Below are 23,606 nucleotides of genomic sequence, written 5' to 3' on the forward strand. Positions count from 1 at the left end.
GATGTGAAACTAGAAAATAAAGTCAATGGTGCACTGTGTGGATCTGTGACTCAACAACGGGGTACAGAACTTCCGTAGCTGTAAACCAACATCTTGATATGGGGCATCAGAATGAAAACATCAGGAAGTAAGATAAGATGGGTACTCTTACCAGATTACGTGGACTCCACTGTCATATGACATGGAGTCAATGGTGCATGGAGCCAAACCTAGGCTGGAAAACGATATCCGGAATGGTGGAACCTCTGTCTCACTTCTCGACTTCTCTGGTGGGGTGAAGAAAAATCAGGAAGGGCCGCCAACTGGATATCAGCCAATAGACCTCAAGGATGTGTTCCAAGGAGAAGCCAGGGACAGATTTGATCCAGACCCCGTGATGGAAGTAGGGCTACTGGACAGATCAAATCTGTCCCTGGCTTCTCCTTGGAACACATCCTTGAGGTCTATTGGCTGATATCCAGTTGGCGGCCCTTCCTGATGTCCGGATATCGTTTTCCAGCCTAGGTTTGGCTCCATGCATCATTGACTCCATGTCATATGACAGTGGAGTCCACGTCATCTGGTAAGAGTACCCATCTTATCTTACTTCCTGATGTTTTCATTCTGATGCCCCATATCGAGATGTTGGTTTACAGCTACGGAAGTTCTGTACCCCGTTGTTGACTCACAGTCACAGATCCACACCGTGCACCATTGACTTTATTTTCTAGTTTCACATCATTTTTTGGTCCATACCAGTTCCTCTTATTAATTTGAGTTTGGAATCATCCATTTACCATATGTGGACACTTTATACTGTGTTTGTTCATTTCATTTCACTTATGGTTTTTGCACATATGCTTTACTGTTCAGTACAGCATCTCTTACTTAATTGTTTCACTACACCTTAAATTCCTAATACTTCTTAGCGCTGCATTTTTTTCCCAGTAATCAGTGCCGCCTATTAGTGCCGATCACTGCTGTCAATCAATGCCCATCAGTGTCGCCCATCAGTGCCACCCATAAATGCCCATCAGTAGCGCCTATCCGCCTATCAGTGCCCATAAGTGTGGCATATTAGTGCCACCTCATCAGTGCCCATAAGTGCCGCCTCATCAGTGCCCACCAGTTCAGCCTATCAGTGCACATCAGCGCACATCAGTGAAGGCGAAAAATTACTTAGTTACAAAATTTACTGACAGAAAAAAAGTGAAAAACATTTTTTAATTTTTTGTCTTTTTTTTTTTTTTTGTAAAAAATAAAAAACCCAGCAGTGATTAAATACCACCAAAAGAAAGCTCTATTTGTTTGAAGAAAATGATAAAAAATTTTTTTGGGTACAGTGTAGCATTACCGCGCAATTGTCATTCAAGGTGTGACAGCGCTGAAAGCTGAAAAATGGCTTGAGCAGGAAGGGGGTGTTAGTGCCTGGTAGGCAAGTGGTTAAAGAACCCAAAGAAGGGACAGAACTTTCAGTTGACTCTGTTAGGGGTAGCATAAAAGTGGAACAAACCATCTCCGTAAGAGTGTGTACTATCAATCTCTCAGATTGTGAGGTTGCATAAGGTTCATCAACTGTTGTTTCCTTCGCAGAGGAAAAATCGGCTTGTTTTTCTACATGATCGCCTGAGGGTAATACCTCATCCTGTGCCCACTGTTCGCTTGGTAAAAGGTTTGAGGTGGAGAAGGGGGATCTAGCACGCTTCCTATTCCCTTGGATGAAGGATGCGATTAAAGCTGCTAATCTTCCTTCTAAGCCCTGCAGGGCAGAGGAAAATGCATCTTCATGTATACAGGGGCTGAAGTGTGAGAAGCAGTTGCACCACCAATAGGTTCTAATGACTTACCCTGGCTTGCCATATCTGGTATCTCCGAAGAGGATAACAGTGTGGAGGCATGACTAGAGTCCCCAGCGCCTGGGGGTGGCATTTTTGGCACCCTTGTGGTAGCTCTGGAAGTCACAATGCTAAGCACAAAAGCAAAGGCACTTTAAGACAAATATACTATTTGCTGAGCAATAGTCTAGCAATAATGTTACCATACAGATCAATTTCTGATGCTGAATAACAATTTTATTTCCTGTACTGGAAATGCCTGTAAACACCGTTTACGTGACCCAGCTCTCCTGTGTCCTGTGTGATAGCCTCTTCACTTCAGCTGCTCTTAATAGAGACTTTCTGTCATAACAGCATCAGCTTTATATGAGAGACTTCAGGGGTGAGCCTGATTACTTCCCAGTATGTGCGCCGTGTGCTCCACGTGGGCGATGAGTCCTGCACATGGCGCCGCCTGTCTTTGACCACGCCCCTTTCAGTAACCTACCCTCCTTCTTTCAAATTAAATTTAGAGTGTGCGCGTCACGCATTTGGGACTGTAATGCAACAAGCGCAGCAAGCTTTGAACAGGTAAGTAAAACATAATAAAATATTAAACTGCTGCTAAACCTCCCAAACCAGAACAAAGCTCTGCTCGATGTATAAAAAAAGCCACACCGCCCCGCACACCTTAAGACCCCTTTAACACTGGGGCGGTTTGCAGGCGTTATTGCGCTAAAAATAGCGCCTGCAAACCGCCCCTAAACAGCCTCCGCTGTTTGTTCAGTGTGAGAGCCCGAGGGCTTTCACACTGAAGCGGTGCGCTGGCAGGAGAAGAAAAAAATCTCCTGTCAGCCGCTTCTTTGGAGCAGTGAAGGAGCGGTGTATTCACCGCTCCTAAACCGCTCCTGCCCATTGAAATCAATGGGACAGCACGGCTATACCGCGGTAATACCGCGGCTATAGCCACGCTATACGAGGGGTTTTAACCCTTTTTCGGCCGCCAGCGGGGGGTTAAAACCGAACCGCTAGCGGCCGAATACCGCGGTAAAACAGCGCTAAATATAGCGCTGTTTTACCGCCGACGCCCCCCTACCGCCCCAGTGTGAAAGGGGCCTAAGGGAGGAGATATATATATATATTTAGCAGTTGAAACTTATATTCTCATTAAGTGTAAATCAGTTTAGCGCTGACACATTGCCAAATATTCAATACTACCCAAATGATGTAGTGCAGCTTTTACATTGCTGTATCCCCAGCCCCTTAGATTCCCCAATTGGGGGGGGGCATTTTGTTCAATTCATACCCCCTTGTGCAACTGGGACCACACAAGCTGTCGTAGTTTGAAAGAGCTGCTGAGAAACAACCTAATAAGGTATGTGTATCTTTACTCCCTCTAGAGGGGATTTTAAGGCATTACAATGTTTAATATATGGAAGAAAAGCATAGGTGGACTTTTTACAGTTCCTAAGCTTCTTCCCTTACCTTATCCTCACTGCAGGATACTGTTCAAACAGACAGATTCAAACTTCACCCATCACGGCAGGCTGCATTAGTAAACCCTCAAGGACCGGGTCCCTTTTAATAGGGGTTCCACTCCTTTGGACCTGTATAGCACTCCTCAGGAGCAACTTTAGGTAATGTAGCAAGACCAAAAAGAGTCCTGGTTCCTAGGATCCAGCCCTCCAAGAGAAGCGTTACAGGCAAAACCTCATTCTTCTATGCAAGGCCCGAGGTTCCATCCTGTGGCCTCAGTGGCGTGGATGGATCCGGTTGTGGAGGTTTTTTAAATCCAGCATGGATCCCTCCTGGAGCTACTCTACATTCCTGACCAACACCTTAGACACTGGCAAAAAAACTGATGTGCTCCTGGAAGGAGGAGGGGTTATATAGGGAGTGAACTTCCTTGATTGGGTATACCAGTGTCAACACCTGAAGGTGGCCCATAACCCATTATGTAATTACTTAGGCCCTGTGTCCCATGATGTACGATAAAGTAAAAGGCTGTTTTGTAAAGCCGCAAAAAAACTAAATACAAGTCCCAAGGGTTCAGGGGTGACCTAACCGGGAATTAAGCCGTGTTACCCCCTGAATAAGGTTACGAACCAGAGAACGCGAAGCAAGTGGTCGTTGAAATAATACGGATAAGGCCGAGACCTGTCCTTAGAAAGCACTCAAGGCCAGCTTTATTTCTTACCCCATCTGCAGAAAGTCAAGGATTCTACCTTTGACCTCTTTCCTGGGATGCAATCCCTGGTTTTACACCAGGAGACATATGCTTCGCAGACTACATAATATATAAATATGGAGGCCGGCTCCGTTGCATTAATCAAGATAGAAACCACTGAACCTGACAACCCACATTTCTTCAGAGTGTGGGTCTCAATAGCCAAACCGTTAAATTTAGCATTTGTAAAGTAGGATGGAATACCGGACCTTGCGAAAGGAGGTCTGGCCGTGGCGGTAGGGTCTTTGGATTCCCCTACTGTCATCTTTACGATCCCTGCATACTAAGATTTCCTGGGCCCCGCGGGAGGCCACAAGAATCACCAACTTCCCTTCTGGGTTGATCCTGCGAAGAAGTCGCGGACGTAGGCAGAATAGGAGGGAATGCATAAATCAGTGAGAACCGATTCCACGGAAATAGCAAGGCATCTGTTCCGCATGCTGGCGGATCCTTTGTTTTTGACACAAAGTTGTCGATTTCTTTTTTGAACCTGGACAAAAACAGATCTATGTCTAGGATCCCCCATCTTTTACATATTGACCAGAAGATATCGGGGTGAAGGAACCATTTTCTCGGGAACAACTGCTGCCGACTCAAGTAGTCCGCTTGCCAAATTTCTATTCCTAGAATGCAGACCGCGGATAGGCAAAGGACATTGTTTTCTGCCCAAGATAGGATATAATCCACCTTTCTCTGGGCCGCACAACTTCTTGTGCCCCCTTGGTGATTAATATAGGCCATTGCTGTGGCATAGTCGGATTGAATCCTGGCAGGACAATACCGTAAAATGAACGTTCAGGCCCTCAGAACCAAGTGCTCTGCCTGAATTACTAGAATGATAATGGGCAAGGTCATTTCTGATCTGGGCAACTTCCGTGGTAACTGAAGGAAGAATTTTCCCCTTACTAGATTTTTGGATATTAACCATAAACTGAGGCTCCGACGTACCCAGCCTACAGTACCTGGTATTTGCAGGTGGTCCATCCGGGTGCTAATCAGGCCCAACCCTGCTTAGCCTCCAAGATCAGACGAGATCGGGCGCTTTCAGGGTGATGTGGCTGTAGGCTTTGGAGTCAGACACATTGGGAATCTAGAGCTTGAACCCTTTTTTCCCAAACTGATAGGATAATGTTTTGCAGCAGTCTCGAATGAAAACGAGCATAAGGAACAGCCTCAAATGAAGCCACCATCTTTCCCAACAACCTCATGCAAAGTCGAATAGAAGAATTCATCTTGCTTCGACCACCTAAATCAGTTTCTTTATGGCGCTGATATTTGCCTGGGGCAAGAATACCCTTTTCTGGGTGTACCTATGATCAGACCCAAGTATCTTAGCCCTTTTCATGGTTTTAAAGAAGATTTATCCTAGGCTGAGAAACCGACCTAGATATTCCAGGTAGTTGAACGTGGTGACAATACTTTGGTCTAAGTGGGCTACCGACTGGACTATCAAGAATAGATCGTCCAGGTAAACCATTATCCTTATACCTTGGACCCTTAATCTGGCTAGAAGAGGGGCCAGAACCTTTGTAAACTTTGTAAACACTTAAGGTGCAGTAGCTAGACCGGAAAGCAGAGCTACACACTGAAAATGAAGATTTTCCACCTTGAAAAGTAGCTATTACTAGTGAGCGAGGAAATAGGCATATGGAGGTATGCATCTTTGACGTCGATTCACGCCGAAGCTCTCCTCCTTGTAGGATGGAGATAACTGATTGGATTGAATCCATGCAAAAAAAAAAAAAAAAAAAAGAGTGGTTATATTTAGGAATTGAATTTAGATTTTTGAGATCCAGAATGTACATTTGGATGTAACCAAACCCCAACCTCTGCTCTTACATGGGGGCCACCATGATCATTTTTTGCCAAAAGATGGTCCAATGCTTGAGAGAAAGACTTCTTTTTCTCTGGATCCTTAGGAACATTTGATCTGAGAAAACGAGGAGACGGGAACTCTTTGAACTTCAGTTTGTACCTTGGAGCTATTGAGGAAGTCCCCCATTCATCTTGACACTCTTCCTGCCAGATCCTTGAGAACTGCAGAAGAATTCTCCCTATTGAGCCAGCAGGGACACCTCCTCATAAGGAGGCTTCAGTATCTTGCAGGTTTCCTCCCCCAAGACCTCTTTTGTCCCTGTGGTTAACCCTGAGGATTACCTTTTGAACCTGACGGCGGAAGCCGTCGTGACTGCCTGGAGGCTGATGCCCCTGGCACAGAAGGAACTTTAAAAACGAAAATACATTTACTCCTTTTCTTAAATGGCAAAAGGGGTACTTTTTCCAATAGAATTTCTTTGGATGTATTATCCAAAACATCCCCAAATAGCTGTTTCACCGCAAAAGGCAGACTAGCCAGGAGCTTCTGCATGGTGCTTAGCGAAGGGCGCAAAGCCTGAAGCATACAATCTCTCAAAGCAGCTATTGCAAACATAAAGCTGCCAGATCCTGGGCCTGCTGAGCAGGATAACCTTGAACACCTGTTTAAACTGGTCTCTCAACAATTAAGCAATTACTGTCAGCGCAGGCTGAGACACTCAATCTGCCAGAGAAAAAAGTGGGGTTTTTTTTGTTTTGTTTTGTTTTTTTTTTAATAGGAATTCCAACTTTTTATCCGTTGGATCCCTAAGCATTTGAACATTGTCTGCCGGACAAGTCAAACTCTTATTCACACAGGATATAACAGCATTAATTGCTGGTATACCCTACTCAGTGAATTTCCTCCACCATAGGATAAAGTGTGAAAATTTTCAGGAGGGAAAATAATGCTTATCTGGGTGATCCTCTCAGATACAAAAAAGCTTTTCCAACAATGAATGGACAGAAAAAGGCATGCACAGCTTTAGGGAACCCAAACACTCAGTTGAGGGTACATAAATGTGGAGCGGACCATTCAGAAAGAAATTGCACCATCAATCTTAACAATGAAAAAGCTGATTCTCCTGCTTTTGACACCTCAGAAGAGGATTCATCAGCCTAACCACGGTCCCCTGAGGGAATTAGTCTTCTCCCGCCCCTAGTTCCTAAGTTTGAGGGTCCTGGGCAATGGAAGAGAACTTGTCGCATTTTGACCCATACTGGGATGCGATTAAAGTCACTAAACTTTTTTTTTTAAAAAGCTATCATGGCTGAGGAAAAAAGATCTTTTTAGTAAAATAAACAGGGGCTGCAGTGTTGAAAACAGTTGCAAACATTTAATGGCCCCGATGCTCACTCTGACCACTGACCAGCCACCCTCTCTTAGGGGAGGGATGCCATTTGTAGAAATGAGTAGGCTTTCTAGAGCTTGGGGGAGACCCTTTTAGCTCTTTTTTGGTGGTGTTTCAAACCCCACTTTCTGACCTTAGCCCGATGTACAAAGCACCAGACTACCAGAAGAAATCGCATTCCACTGCTTGAGGAATAGTCCAGCCACTGCCACTGCTATTAATGCCCAGCCTGATGCAAATAGTAAATGTGTTAAATAGGAAATGCCTGTGTCACAAAACCTCTTTCATGCTCCTTTTTGCTCTTATGTCTCTCTGACAATTTTGCAGCCAGCACAAATGGAGTTTTTTTTTTTTTTTAAAACACACTCCTGCATTGGAGGACGCCAACTAAACAAACTCCCGCGTTGGAGGACGCCAATGCTGCGCTAAGCCCCGCCCCCAAATCGCGCCCCCCTCCTTTCATTTTCAAAAAATTTTTTTGTAGCGCAAGCACAGGCCTCCAATCCGACGGGATTGGCTTGTGAGTGAGGGAGGGATGGCGTGGAGGAGGCCTGGAATCCGCCGCCGAGTTGGGGCCCGTGAAGGAAAGCAACATTGCCAAGCGTTTTCAGTTCTCCCTTATACTGAGCCTCATCAAGAGGGGAAGAGTTCAGCCCAGGTGGGGGTGTGTGAAGGAAGCAAAACCCCCAAACTTACCGGAGGTCTGCCTGCTAGTCGGAGGAAAAAAGTCTGCTGCTTCTGTGACACAGCGTGATCTCTGAGCAAAGCATGAGAAAGTACATGCTCCATACAGCCCCCAGTGGTGACACTTAGGCATGACAACATTTACTTCAAAGGAGATATTTCATAAGAAAATTTAAAAATTTCTTAGAAAACTCCACTTACCTTTCCCACCGCAGGGTTTTCTGTGGTAAAACCAACAGACCCAATCTTCACCCTTCACGGTGGGTTCCATTAACAAACCTTCAGGAACCGGAGACCCTTGGGGAACCCACAATCCTGGACCTGCAATAGCACCCCGCCAGTAAAACTTTATGGCCTTAATACCAAAAGTACTGGATCCCACTCTCTAAAAAGAGAAGCGTTTACAAGCAAAGACCTTGTTTCTTTGCTTGTAAACGAGGCCCGGGTACCATTCAATTTGGCCTAAAAGACACTTTAAATGGATCCGGCTGCATAGCGAGCCCCAGCAAGGATTGCTCCAGTGGAGCTCAGCACAGCACATCTTCACTCGTGACCAACACCTTAGACACTGGCGAAAAAACTGAGATGCTCCCGATATGGGAGGGGTTATATAGGGAGGCAACTTTCTGTTTAGGGTGTGCCAGTGTCCAGCACTGTGGACTATAACCCACATAGTAATTACTTTTTTTTTTTTTCTTTTTTTGCCACATCAGCGAAAGGATAAGCCATGGGAGTTGCTTTTTTTTCAAGTTGAGGTTCAAGAAAAATACCTCCCTTTTTTTCCGTCACATCATTATGGCTTTAATCTATTACATTAATTAGGAGATTTCTTAACACAAATATTCGAGAATTACACCCCCCCCATTATTTCCAACATAGACCATTAATTCCTTACTACCTACCCTCCACCACCACCCCCCCTACCCCCCCCTCCCGAGACCATACTCCCTCACATCTCCTGTTTCTTTCTTTTTTCCTTTTTCTTTCTCTTTTTTTAATTTTTTTTTTTATTTTTTTTTTACCCCTTCCCTTAGCCATTCAAGATAACCATATCTCAGCTGCTTTTATAGATTTTTTATATCTCTCCCATTCTCCCCACTTAGTCCTAAATGCCTCCATTTTCATCCCTTCACTGAACCTTAGATATTCCAAGTCCTGTATCTCATTTATTTTATTGATCCATTCCCTCATGGTTGGCCTTTCTTTTCTATTCCAGTTTTTGGGGATTAGGCTTTTAGCTGCATCGATAAAGTGGGGAAGGAGTGTTCTGAGGTAGGCCTTAGTGGGCATCTCACTCAGGTGGAACAGAAGAGCCCTGGGATGCCTTGGCACATCATATTTTGTAATCTCTTTAATATATTTTCTGATCTCATCCCAGAAGACCCCTATCTCAGGACACGACCACCACACATGGGCCATCGTCGCAATTTCACCACATCCCCTCCAACAAAGCCGAGATTTGTCTTTATCGATTTTATGCATCTTATCCGGGGTCATGTACATTCTTGTTAAACACTTGTAGTTTAACTCTAGCAGTTTGTACTTAACTGACGTGGTCAAAAGACGCTTTAATATCAGTTCAACTTCTGTCTCTGCAAATGTTAAACCTAACTCCTTCTCCCATTTACTTATAAAAGACAAGGTATCTACCCTCTTCAGCTCGACCAATATTTTATATATTCTAGAAAAACCACTTTTTTCGTCTAGTTCTATACATATTTTTTCTAATGGGAGTAGGTTATTCATTGTTCTAATAGGTTGCGGCAAAGATACTACGAAGTGTTTTAACTGAGCGTAACGCCATGGATTAATATTCATCTTATCTCCTCTTTTCTTAAGCTCCTGGATTGAACATATTTTCCCCCGATCTGTTACATCCTTTAATTGCAAATTCTCGTCTAGGAGCCATTTCCCGAACCACTCTTCCTTCCCCGGAGGAAAATATTCTACTTCCTTCAATGACATTAGCGGTGAATTGTATTCCCAGTGTTCCCTTTTATGAACCCGATCCCATACTCCAAGTGCATGACTAGTGATTTCGTGCATTTTTGTGTCTTGTTTTCTTAATTTTGGTGAGCACCATATTATTTTGTGAAGTTTTAACTTACTAATATTATTTTCAATTTCTACCCATTGTTTACCTTTGTTTTTAAACCAATCTATTACCCTCCCCAGTGCAATGGCTTCATAGTATTTACTGATATCAGGTGCTCCCCACCCCCCTTTGTTTTTAGTGTTTATTAATTGATCATATTTTATCCGTGGGGTTTTCCCTTTCCATATAAATTTTAATATCATTGAATGCAGCCTTTTAAGATAGCCAGGCGGAAGAGCGACTGGGAGCATTTGCAATTTGTATGTAATTTTTGGTAATAAAACCATTTTAAGTATACTAATTCTACCCGACCACGACAGTTGCCCCTGCTGTAACCTCTTTAGTTCTACTTTAACCTTGTTTAAGAGCGGGATGAAATTGGCCTGGTATAGTTCTTCTACTGATGCTGTAATTTTAATTCCTAGATAATTTAGGGCTTCCTTCTCCCACCTAAAAGGAAAATGTTTTTGGTAAGCGAAGTCTCTTGTCTTGTTTGGGTTGATGTCTAGTACTTCTGACTTGGTGGTGTTTACTTTAAAATTAGACAATTTCCCGTACTCTTCTAATGTAGCTAAGACATTCGGGAGAGAAATTCTTGGATTTGTTATATATAGGAGAATATCGTCCGCAAAAGCAGCGAGCTTATACTCAATTCCCCCTATACTAACTCCGCCAATGTCAGGATTCTGTCTTATCCTGATAAGAAGGGGTTCCAATACTATCAGGAAGAGCATTGGAGAGATTGGACACCCCTGTCTTGTTCCGTTATACATGCTAAAAGGCTCGGACAAGATCCCGTTTATTTTTACTCTCGCTGATGGTTTTGTATAGAGCGCCCTTATCCAACTGCAGATCTTCTCCCCATAGCCCACTTGTTTGAGTGTTTCTATCATGAAGTCCCAGTCCACTCTATCAAATGCTTTTTCAGCATCTATTGATAGCAGTAGTCCTGGGACTCCACTCTTTTTAATTTCCTGAGTTATCAGTAGCGTTTTAATACTGTTGTCCCTTCCTTGCCTACCTGGTATGAACCCCACTTGATCCGGGTGGATGATGTTTTTAATCGTTTGCTTTACTCTACCCGCAATAACTTTTGCAAAGATTTTTGTGTCGTTGTTTAATAGGGAAATAGGCCTAAAACTAGAGCATAGTGTGTTGTCCTTTCCCTCCTTGTGAATGATCGCTATAGTGGCTGCCAATGCGTCTCTACTCATTTCCCCTCTCTCTCCTATCTCATTCATATAGGTACATAATTTTGGTACTAACCGCTCTTGATATTTCTTATAATATAATACCGTCAGTCCATCTGGACCCGGGCTCTTTCCTGTCTGGATCTCCTTGATAGCTTTCCTTACCTCAGCCTCTGTAATGGGGACATCTAACACGAGACTCTCCTCTTTTGTTATCTTAATCATCCCAGTATCTTTTAGGTAGTTATTTATTTTTTCTCGTTTTTGCTCTCTCACTTTGTCGTTATCCTTTGTATTTATTGAGTAGAGTTCCCCATAGTACTCCTGGAAGGATTTTGCTATGTCCTTATCCTTATATTTACATTCTCCTGATTTCGTCTTTATCTTATCGATGTAATTTTTATTTTTCTTTCTACATAATGCCCTGGCCAGAACTCGACCTGGTTTATTACCAGATATATATCTTTCTTTTTTGACTAAGTTGTATTTTTTACGATTTTCTGCCTCTATCTGCTGTCTCAAGGCCTCTCTAGCCCCATATAATTTTCCCAAAATCCCTCCTTCCCCCGTTTCCTTATGCTGCCTTTCTAGTTTTTTCACTTCTTCCTGGAGTGTACTCAGGACTTTTTTCTGCCTTCTTTCTTTCTCCACTCCCGCCTTTATTATTATCCCCCTAATATATGCCTTGTGGGCCTCCCATATTATTGCTTCCGATATTTCTTCAGAGGAATTGGTTCTAAAATAAAATTCCAGTTCTTCATTTATTAATTTGTCTATTTCCTTATCATGAAGGAGATCTTCATTTAGTCTCCAATTATGAAACGGGGGTGTTTGATTATTTTGTTTTATTCGTAATGTCACCGGGGCATGGTCCGAGAATGTTATAGAACCAATATTTGTACTTTCGACCTCCTCTAAAAACCTATGGTCTATAAAAAAATAGTCAAGTCTTGAGTACGTCGCGTGCACGGGGGAGTAGTAAGTGTAATCCTTTATTTTTTGATGTTGCATCCTCCAACCCACATAGTAATTACTATGGCTCTGTGTCCGGTGAAGTACGATTAAAGAAAAGTATATTTAATGTTAGCTTAACCTCACATATTAAAGTGGTCTTTCCGTGAACAAACCTTATACATTCCAACAACAATGTAATCTGCTTTGCCCATTAAAAATTTGTACAGCTTTTAAATCTGTAAAAAAAAAATAAAACTATCATATTGATGATACAGTTCTGTATTCACGGAATTCTAAACAGTTTTAAAAAAGACCCCATCACCAACTTATTGCAGATAAAACCGTAGAATAATACAATATTTGAAATGCTTACTTGCAGCATTTTTCCTTTCCATAAGCAATTTTTCTAGTCACTTGCAATGTGCCTTAGAAAGTTGACCAGTACAGTAAGTGTCTTTTCCCAAGATACTAAACCTGAATAATGGACTACAGTGGACCCCAAATGTAAAGTGGCTCATTCACCTTAATGCATTCTCTGCATTGAGGTAAAAAAAAAAAGCTGAGGTGCAACCCCCACCCCATACTTACCCGAGCCCGATCTCTATCAAGCGATGTGCACAAAATCAGAAGCTCTCTCCGCTCTCTTCTTCCTCATTGGCTCAGACACAGCAGCCCTTGGTTCCTGTTGCTGTCAATCACAGATAGTTAGAATGGAGTGTACACACAGAGTGGGGCTTGGAAGCTAGCATACACAGGTACCCCCACAGCAAGCTGCTTACTATGAGCGTACTCAACAGAGGGGAGAAGCCAGGAGCGCCGGCGAGGTGGACCCAAGAATCAAACAAACATATACAGGAGACCGCTGTGACAACTCAGAGAGGAATCCTCCCCAGGTAAGTCCCATGTTTTAAAACAGATGTCAATACTGCCACTTCATACATCCTGTATCATACCCCACAATACCATAGGGGGAGCTTAAAAAAAATGAATGGGCAGAAATTTGTAAACAGATCTGATTGCATTGTCTTATAGAACTGGAAGATACTGATTTTCTTGTGTTGCGACTACTTCTGAAGAGCCAATTCCATAGCACAGCCCCCCTCTCTCTCCTTCCATGTCATAGCCCTTTTTCTTCTTAAGTGTCTATTTACTCTCTGTGACAGATCCTCCAACCCTCCCCCAACTTCCTAACTAAACTTTTATGTAACAGCTAGGGGAGCAGTGAAGGGGAATACTACAGACCAGCCACTCTCAACTAGGGTACCCCCAGAGGTTGCTAAGGTGTTCCCTGACCTGTGGCTGTTTGACCTCCTATTAAATGGCGCCTGAATAGTTCCAAGACCAACGCCATTTGGCAAAGCCAGCTGAATGACACCAATGAACTCTCTATCTGTAAGGGTGATATTATTACCACCACTGTAAGGTTTTTATTATTCCAACTATCAAAGAATAAGGCATTTTTTCCATTTCCCCTAGATTCACTGGTTTAGAAAGGGTTCTCGAGGACCTGAAAAGTATTTTATGAATGATATATTATTTATTAAAAAAGTAACAAACGCCCCTTTCATAGGGTACTCACATTTAGTGGGTGCTGCAGTGCACCACTTTATACAAAAGCCAAAAGTCATAAAAACACTGAGCCCATGTATCCTTCCTTGCTGAGAACGCTCCTGCCATCTCACACGCCGTCCTGTTCCCTCCCCAACGCATGCCGATACTGGGAAATGACATATCTTCCTCAGGGGAAATTCTATTGGACGGATGTGGTGTCAATCATTATATAGTGTCATCGTGGCCATTTTCTTGTAGACCGCGGACACTCTAATTGCTTAGCATATGATCGCGGTCCATCCCTGTCTCAAATCTTTTGCAGACTCTAACAGGTTTTCTTCTAAAATTGCCCTGCATTTTGCTCCATCGATCTTCCTATCAACTCTGACCAGCTTCCCTGTCCCTGCTGAAGAAAAACATCCCCATAAAATGATGCTGCCACAACCACGTTTAACGATAGGGAAGGTGTGTTCAGGATGATTTGCAGTGTTAGTTTTCCGCCACACGTAGCGTTTTGCTTTTAGGCCAAAAAGTTCAATTTTGGTCTCATCTGAACCAGAGCAACTTCTACCACATGTTTGCTAGGTCCCCCACATGGCTTCTCGCAAACTGCAAACTGACTTCTTATGGCTTTCTTTGAACAATGGCTTTCTTCTTGCCACTCTTCCATAAAGGTGGATTTGTGGAGTGCACGCCTAATAGTTGTCCTGTGGACAGATTCTCCCACCTGAGCTGTGGATCTCTGCAGCTCTTCCAGAGTTACCATGGGCCTCTTAGCAGCTTCTCTGATTAATGCTCTCCTTGTCTGGCCTGTCAATTTAGGTGGATGGCCATGTCATGGTAGGTTTGCAGTTGTGTCATACTCTTTGCATTTTTGGATGATGGATTGAACAGTGCTCCATGAGATGTTCAAAGCTTGGGATTTTTTTATAACCTAACCCTGCTTTAAACTTCTCCACAACTTTATCACTGACCTGTTTGGTGTGTTCCTTGGCCTTCATGATGCTGTTTATTCACTAAGGTTCTCAAACAAACCTCTGAGGGCTTCACAGAACAGCTGTATTTATACTAAGATTAAATTACACACAGGTGGACTCCATTTACTAATTAGGTGACTTCTGAAGGCAATTGGTTCCTACTAGACTTTATGTAGGGGTATCAGAGTAAAGGGATCTGAATACAAATGCACGCCACACTTTTCACATATTTATTTGTAAAAAATGTTAGAAAACCATTTATCATTTTACTTCAACTTCATAATTATGGGCCACTTTGTGTTGGTCAATCACATAAAATCCCAATAAAATACATTTACGTTTTTGGTTATAGCATGACAAAATGTGGAACATTTCAAGGGGTATGAATTCTTTTTCAAGGCATTGTATACTTTAAACCCCCCAAAATAAGTCATATTGTAACAAAAAATAAATGTCAATAGTTACAAGTATAACCCTTCAAACTAGGTATTCCAAAACATAGCAGAACATGGAAAATGCTGTGTCATGTCATTTCCATAGCATAAAAGATAGTCTGTTAAAAAAGACTGTTAACAAGTTCCAGATGTTTTCAATGATACACAGAGGTGACAAAGGTAATACTGGCTGGGGATCTACAAGTCAAGCAGCTGCAAGAAGAATTATGGCCAGCATGCACTCAGCATACTACACAGTTTGAACCCCTCAAGTGGAATATGACACAGGCTTTGACAATTCGAAATAAAGGGTACAGACAAAAAACAGAAAGCTTTAATAAAAGATGCAGAAACACAATGTGCAATCTCCCGTTTTCTCCCTGTTGAACAAATAGCCATGAGCTGCCTACAGCGATTCTGACAAAACATTTGATATAAATGGTGGTCCAAAGAAGTACAACCATCCGCTGGCTTTCCTTCCATCTAAAAATAAAATCCCACTTCTTCAAAAACAGGATTTCGAGAACAATTTTTGTAACTATTTCACCAAACACTCCCAAACAGCTCTGGCAGATGACTACTTAGCAGACATATTACAGAACATTTGCTTGAGGAAAATGATCATATTCTCTGACTTACAATAAAGATATAATAAAACTTCAGTCAAATCTAACCTAAAGACCTAAATTTGGGTAAAACCTTTTCTTTACCAACAAACGCTATAAGCAGCAGCTGTGGTTAAGGCACTCAATTCATTTTTGAAGCGCGGGCGGTTATATAGAGATAAAACATTTCTTTGAACAATCAGTACAGGGGAAATGGTTTATTTCGAAACCACCACTTTATCACGATGCCCATGGCATGTCATGACTGTACACCAGGGCTTAACAAATTTGTTTTAACTCTAGGAGCCAGATAAAAAAGTTAGGAGGCAGGTTTTTTTTTTTTTTCTAACTAACAAATCTCAGGGTTGGAACATGTATCATGTTCCCAAAGGTGAACTTATCCTTTATCCTTTAACCCTTTTTTTTACATGTTTAAAAAATAATTTTAGGCCTGAAAATTACATAACCCCCCCCCAAAAGATATATATATTTTTTAAAGACAGACACCCTAGAGAATAAAATAGGGGTAGTTCCAATTTTTTAAGTCATACAATATTACCGCAAAAAACGCATTAAATGTTGATTTTAGCGATCACAAAAAAATTGCCCAATTTTTTGGCAAAATATAAAAGCAGAGGTTGCACGGAGTAAATAGATACCAAACATGTTAAACCTTAAACATGTCAGTCCCATATATTTTCCATAGGCAGCGCTTTAAAAGCCCCCTAAAGGTCATCAGTTTAGCGTTACGAAGGAGGTCTGGTGCTAGAATTATTACTCTCATTCCAGCGCGCGCTGCGATACGTAACGCGCACTGCAAACAAAGTTTTCAGGTGCAGGCACCGTGCACGGTTACGTTTGTACGTGCGTATATATGCAGTTAGGGGACCTCAATATATTTTGGGGGTGGTTATGTGCTTGGGTGTAACTTTAATTTTTTACAATTAAAAAAAATGTAACTTTCCCTAACTTTTTTTTCATCACATGTGAAGATTTCTTTTGGTGATAGATTCTCTTTAATGAGACATACAGGGCCTAAAAGACCATGGATGTCTCCCCTGTGCTCCACCGAATGTGATGCAATGCACATTGCACTGCATTACATTCTTTTCCAGCCTTAATGGCTTAGGAAACTGTCAGTGGGGACCCAGAAGTGACATGGGATAACAACTAGAAAAGGAGGAGAGCAGACATGCGTCCACTCTCCTCCCTTCCCTCTACCCAGTGCCACCCGCTAAATCAGTCCGCAGATGGCCAAGCGATATCCAGCTTTGGATACATTGGGGGGGGGGGGGGTGGTATGTGTGGGATGTGAGGAGCATGCAAGCGGCAGCTCAACTTACCAACCAGCCTGCAAACAACCAAATTGAACCCGTCTAACAAGTCATGTTAAAAACAGGGGTTTAGTTTGCACACATTTGCAAATACATGTGTAAGCTGCAGAGCCGCTTCATGGCACCCCAGTATACTGCAGTTCTAACTCTTTACAAATCATGACACGATCAAACTGCATGTCAGAGCATATGAGTTGTGTGTTCTGCCTTGCCTTGCAGTGTGGTGTGAGAAAAATGCTAGCAGACAAAGAAAAAGCTTTTACGGCACAAGAGACATACAGAGTCTGTTCTGCTATAAAAATACATTTCCTAGCAATTTTTCTAAAGAAAGACATTTCTCATTAATGTATCAAAATGTATTCAACAACAAATCATTAAATATGTTTTTGAGCACTTAAAAGTTTGGGCAGGACTGGGAGCCAATCAGATGCATTGCATGCAAATGTGGGTAGGAAAAAGCAGAATCAGTAAAAAAATGACCTCATAAGGCCTCATGTACACTGCTGCTGGTAAACGGACGTTCAGAGGCAGTTGGACGCTTTTCCCAGCGAACTCATCCAAACTGAACTCATCCAATGTTAGCTTATGTGTAAAATTTAAAAATGATAAAAAAAACGCTAAAAAAGGTATTTTAAAAACTTGTAATTGCTTGCATTGCTTGATAGACCATTTAATATACCCCTAATGATCCTTTGATCCAATTCAATACACCACTTTTTAAATTTCATTTTGCCCTCATGTTAAGTTTTCCAGCCTCAGCAACGTCAGGAGCATTTCCTCACATATGCTCATTATGGGATCAATAGTCAAAGCACCAAAATTAAGAGAGGTATATACAAGTACATTGCTCTCTCAGCTGCTGCTACTCACTCTGGTCTCACAGAATGGCTGAAATAGTTAATACAGTAAATACTGTTTTTTGTGCTTTCAGAGGGTCTACTGATGTTATCTTAAATAAACGCTCCTAGACACAAACGTGGCAAAATGCCGCTAGACGCAGCATTCAAGCGCGGCTAAACGGGCGTTTTCAAACGCCGGTTTTAAGCTGTGAAGAAAAACGTTCTAAGCATCCCATGTACATTAGGCCTAATGCCCTGTACACACGATCAGACTTTCCGACGGAAAATGTGCGATCAGGGCTGGTTGTCGGAAATTCCGACCGTGTGTGGGCTCCATCGGACTTTTTCCATCGGGATTTCCGACACACAAAGTTTGAGAGCTGGCTCTAAAGTTTTCCGACAACAAAATCCGTTTGCGTAAATTCCGATCGTGTGTGGACAATTCCGACACACAAAGTGCCACGCATGCTCGGAATCAAGCAGAAGAGCAGCACTGGCTATTGAACTTCACTTTTCTCGGCTCGTCATACGTGTTGTACGTCACCACGTTCTTGACGTTCGGAATTTCCAGTCAACTTTGTGTGACCGTGTGCATGCAAGACAAGTTTGAGCCAACATCCGTCAGAAAAAATCTGATGGATTTTGTTTTCGGAACGTCGGATCGTGTGTACCGGGCATTAGTCTTCTGCTGCTCTTTTACTGTCGCGATGAAAGTCTGGTGACTGGGAGAGGGCAACTTTGTATTCCTGAGCTGCAAGAAGGTTCATCCACCTGGCTTTGCTTTGTGTAAGTAGCTGTATAAATCCCAGGACTGGATAGACAGATATTAAAATGCTTTGGCTGATAAAACAGCTCTCTTATATCTATTTAGCTGTTTGTCTGAAGTTCCACTGTAATGACACTAAGGCACCAATGTTATGTTTTAACATCAAACCACTGTGACAAAACCAATGGCTGGTATTACTAAATAAATATTAATGCTGTATCGGAAAGAGGTTGTTGGCTACAATTAAAATGCAGAGTAAAATGGTCATTATTTTTATTTTATATTATTCTATTCAAAATGTTGTAGAGGAGTCACCCTTTAAACGTCCTACAAGTGATTACAATTTATTTCCAGGGATCTTTCACTGATCATTTGCAAAGCAGTTGGCTCCTTTAATCTGTTATCAACGGGCCATATATCCACCCTGTCTCCACTGAATCATTTACCAGGATTAGGCGGGTGGGCCTGCATTTTAAGGCCACACCACTGGAGAGGACACTGACCTCATTAATGCTCACAAAAGAATAACAACATCCATAATTTCACATAAACTGTGTGGTGCCAGAGATAGGACCCAGCCCAACTGGGATTAAAGAGTTGAAGTAAATTGCAATTCATTAAAATTTGATGGAGCACATAGGGAAGGAAACACAATAAATGGCATAGATCCTAATTAAAAGAAATATTAACAAACCTAAATTTATCAAGCTAGAATAATATGCAGATTCTTTTTGCATTACACTTTCACTTTTCACAGCAAGTGTTTTCTTAAAGAACTATAGGCAAAACTTTTTTTTTCGCCATTTTGGATAGAGTAAGGGAGGGTTCTAACCCCCGCCAGATTTTTTTTATTTTGCCATCTGTGTCCTATTGGGAAGATTTAACTTCATTTCCTGTCCCATAACCAAAACAGGAAGCAAGAGGAAATCTCTGCAAATTAAGAGAATTTCTTGGGGACCTCCAGGTCACCAGAACTGTGTCGTCATTGGAAGATTTTCTCGGTTTTACTGCTCTGGGAACAATCCAAAATTTGGGATTTCCTTTTCCCTTCACCTTCAATGATAGTGGTAAGCAGGACAAAAATGGAGGGTGAACTCCCTAACGGGGACACTGACAGCAATAAAAGCCTGGCAGGTTTTCTAATCCCTCTCCACTCAATTTAGAACTAAATAAATAAATGAATAAATAAATCTGCCTTTAGTTATACTTTAGGCCCCATGCACACTATAAGCTAAAAAAAAAAAAAAAAAAAAAAAAAAACAAAACGGCAGAAAGACGCTGGAGGAAGAATGCTCAGAATTAGCGTTTTTGTGCTGGCTTTGAGAAGCGTTAGCATTTATTGGCATTCCCTGTAATGGGACTCATCCCCTTTTCTTTTTTTGCAGTTTCTCTAAGGGCCAGTTCACACCATAGAAACGCAGTCCGGATGCGTTCCAGGTGCTTTTCTGCATGCGCGTTTTTGATGCTTTCCAGTGTGTTTTTGATGCGTTTTTGGTGCGTTTTTGATGCAGTCCAATGCTTCCCCCCCTCTTTTTTCTTAACCTTAAATAAGGACAAGTGTGTTGCAGTGCATTTTTGGTGCATTTAGGTGCGTTTTTTATGCGTTTTACATCGTTCCAGTACAGTTTACAGCGTTCCAGTACAGTTCAGTGCAGAAAAAATGCAGCATGTTCTACTTTTTTTTCTGGAACTGGGACGCACTGGAACTGCAAGCACTGGTGTGAACTATGCCATTGAAAACCATATAACCTACTTTCCATGCATTTTTGATGCAGAAAAAAAAAACGCACTTGACTGCATGTGGTGTGAACAGGCCCTAAGAGAAAAAACACTGGAAAACAGAGGTTAGTAACTGCTCGTTCTGGTGAAGCTTCAAAAATGCTTTTTGACTAAAATAGTGTGCATGGACACAGGATAACACTATTTGCTCAAAAAAAAATGCTCAAAAGCTGCTGCTGGGAGCGTTTTTTTAAGCTAGTGTATATGGAGCCTTAATCTAATAAAGTGGAACAAGTACATAGCCTATAATATAAAAATAAGAAAAATATTTTAGCGCAACATTTAAAGTGGTTCTAAAGTCAGAAATTATTTTATCTCAATGCATTCTATGCATTACGATAAAAAACCTTCAGTGTGCAGCAGCCCCCATCAGCAACCCCCCATACTTACCTGAGCTCAGCTCGATCCAGCGATGTTTACGACTCTCCCTCCTCATTGGCTGAGACAGTAAAGGAGCGCCATTGGCTCCCACTGCTGTCAATCAAAGTTAGTGAGCCAACAAGGAGTGAGAGGGGGCTGGGGCCGGACCACGGCTTCATGTCTGACTGAACACACTGAGCAGCAACTCAGCTCGGGTGCCCCATAGCAAGCTGCGTGCTGTGGGGGCATTTACCAGGAGGGAGGGGCCAGGAGGGCTGACGAGGGACACGGGAAGAGGAGGATCAGGGATGCTCTGTGCAAAACCATTGCACAGAGCAGGTAAGTATAACATGTTTGTTATTTTTAAAACTATTGAAATTGCATCAAAGTCACCAAAAGTAGTACATAAACTACTTTTAGGAATCAGTTCGCCAAAGTCGGCGTCACACCGATTCAGGTGGTGCCATTGCCAGCAATAGCTGCTGATTTGGCATGCGATCTGACATCTCAAATAGCATCAATGCATCTCAAAGACGCTTAAAAAAGTTGTTCCTACAGGCTTTTGAGATTTTTTGAGCTCTCATTTTTTTCTGCCTGGAAACTCCCCTCCATGTTAGCCAATGTGTCTATACACACTATGGCTTTTTCAGGAGTTTACAGGCATATGCTCTTACAGGCAGAAAACCCCCCACCAAACTCTAATTTTTGAGAGGAGCTTTAAAGCAGAAAAGATGCCTAAGTGGCCAAAAACTAGCAAAAAAGCAAAGTTTAAAAAAAAAAACAAAAAAAAAAAAAAAAAAAAACGCTTATGCTCAAAAAAGCTCAAATAAGCTCAATAAACACGGGCAAAATAGCACAAAAAAAAAAAAAAATCACACGCTTCTTCAAGCTTTTAGGCAGAGACATAAAAGCTAAAATGCTTGTAAAAGCAGTTTTGTGTTTTGAGCTTTATTGTGCATGAGCCCTAAAAGTCAATTTTTTGCATTGAATAATGACGGGTAATTTCCTGACCTCTAAAATATACTGTATATAATGGTGCTATAGGCTACACAAATCTGTGTGCTGTCAATGCGCTAATATATTTGCAGAAAGTCTGAACACAGATAAATATATCCAATAATAGTTTTATACATAACCATGATTATTTTACTGGTCCATTAGTATAAACATATTGTGCAAATTCACAGCAAGCATGGCACAGCTTATCGAAAATCAACCTGTTCTATTTAGCTGGCTAAGCCTTTTACACTGCAATATCCACATGAAAACTGTGTTCCCAATTTCCTGGGATTGTCTAGAGTCAAAAAATGTTTATTTTTTTGTGGTATTTTTAAACTGGCATTTGTTTTGTCTTACTAACAATTGTGTGAAATGTTACACATTCTACGCTAGCCTCTCTCAGCCCTTTTAACATGGAGGAACCCTTTAAATATCTTTCCCATCTCAAACCCTGCTAAAAATTACTATACCTACAGTTCCCCGATTATTAGTATGATAGTCAGTGGGATGATCCCTACAAAAATAGCGAAAATTCATTCGCCATCATCACACACCAGGGTGGGATTGAAGTGCAATGCTTTGCGCTCCGAGGCCACCCTTTTTTGAAGCCTATTAGAGCCTCTGGCTTTAAAAGGTGCTTCAAAAAAACACCCACCCCGCATTGGAATCCATAGTCCGGCGCTCTGATATGTAGATCAGGGGGCCAGACACATGGATAGGGGAGGGGGCGCCTGTGAGCCCTCTATGGATGGCCCGCCACTGCAAAATGCTAGAAAACTTTTTTTTTTTTTTTTCAAGGACACAACTCAAGCCAGATCAGTTACGGCTATATGGCTAATGAACATAATTCTAGATTGGCCTGGCTGCCATTTACTATAAAAATATGAGTGCCTTTGATGCAGAATACTACACAGCGTGATCTTCATCTGGTGCTGAGGGGATGAGGGTAGTGGCTGCGACGTTAAAGGATTCTAACATTCACCCTCCCTTTACCCTTTCAATAGGCCCTGTATTCTTTTTCACAGAGTACAAAATGGTCTGTGAACAGACAAAGGGAGAGGAGGGGCAGGTGAAAAATAGGATCCCCCCTTGTCCATTCATGGAAAGCCTTGCATTCTTTGAAAAGCACAAGAGGAATTTTGTGAACGGACAAGAGTAGATTAGGACAGGATGAATAAGGGAATCTCCCCTTGTCCATTATTCTGTGAATGGAATACAAGGCACTCTGAATGGGTGACAGGAGAGGATAGTGCGGGGAAAAACGAGATCCATCGCTATCACAGTTCTTGCACTCATTCCCAATGCGCTGAAGACGATTGCTCTGTTTTGTATCTGGCATCAAAGCTCAGATTTTTAAGGTAAATAGCAACCATCCAGGCCTAGAATAATCTTCATTAAAGGCAATTTATGCGACTTGTGCTGTCCCCTAAACAAAGGAAAAAAAATCCTGCAGTTCGGATTTAGTTCAGAAGGTTTTCTACAAGATTTTGGAGTGTGGCTGTGGGAATGTGTGTCCACTCGGCCACAAGAACCTTTGCCAGCTCAGAAACTCATGTTAGATGAGAAGACCAGGATTGGAGTTGGTGTTTTTTTTTATTTAATCCCAAAGATGTTTCGTGAGTTGAGGTTGGGATATAGGAATTCCTCCACACCAAATTTTATAGATCTGGCTTTGTGCACTGGGGAAGACATGCCAGGACAGAAAAGATCCTTCCCCAAACTAATTCTCTAAAATATATTTGCATGCAGTAGAATTAACAGTACCCTTCATTGGAAACAAATCAACCCAATTTTCAGAGGGACGTCCACATAC

The 23,606-nt window shown here is 42.0% G+C and overlaps 1 protein-coding gene and 1 pseudogene across 1 annotated transcript in view; both read right to left on the reverse strand.

The window, feature by feature from the left end:
• VTA1 (vesicle trafficking 1) overlaps positions 1-23,606 on the reverse strand; it is a 362,316-nt gene that overhangs the window by 224,562 nt on the left and 114,148 nt on the right. The gene's annotated exons all lie outside the window — the stretch shown is intronic.
• LOC141141709 (5S ribosomal RNA) lies at positions 4,971-5,086 on the reverse strand (annotated as a pseudogene).

The sequence above is a fragment of the Aquarana catesbeiana genome, linkage group LG04 (assembly GCF_042186555.1).
Source record: "Aquarana catesbeiana isolate 2022-GZ linkage group LG04, ASM4218655v1, whole genome shotgun sequence".
Taxonomy (NCBI): domain Eukaryota; kingdom Metazoa; phylum Chordata; class Amphibia; order Anura; family Ranidae; genus Aquarana; species Aquarana catesbeiana.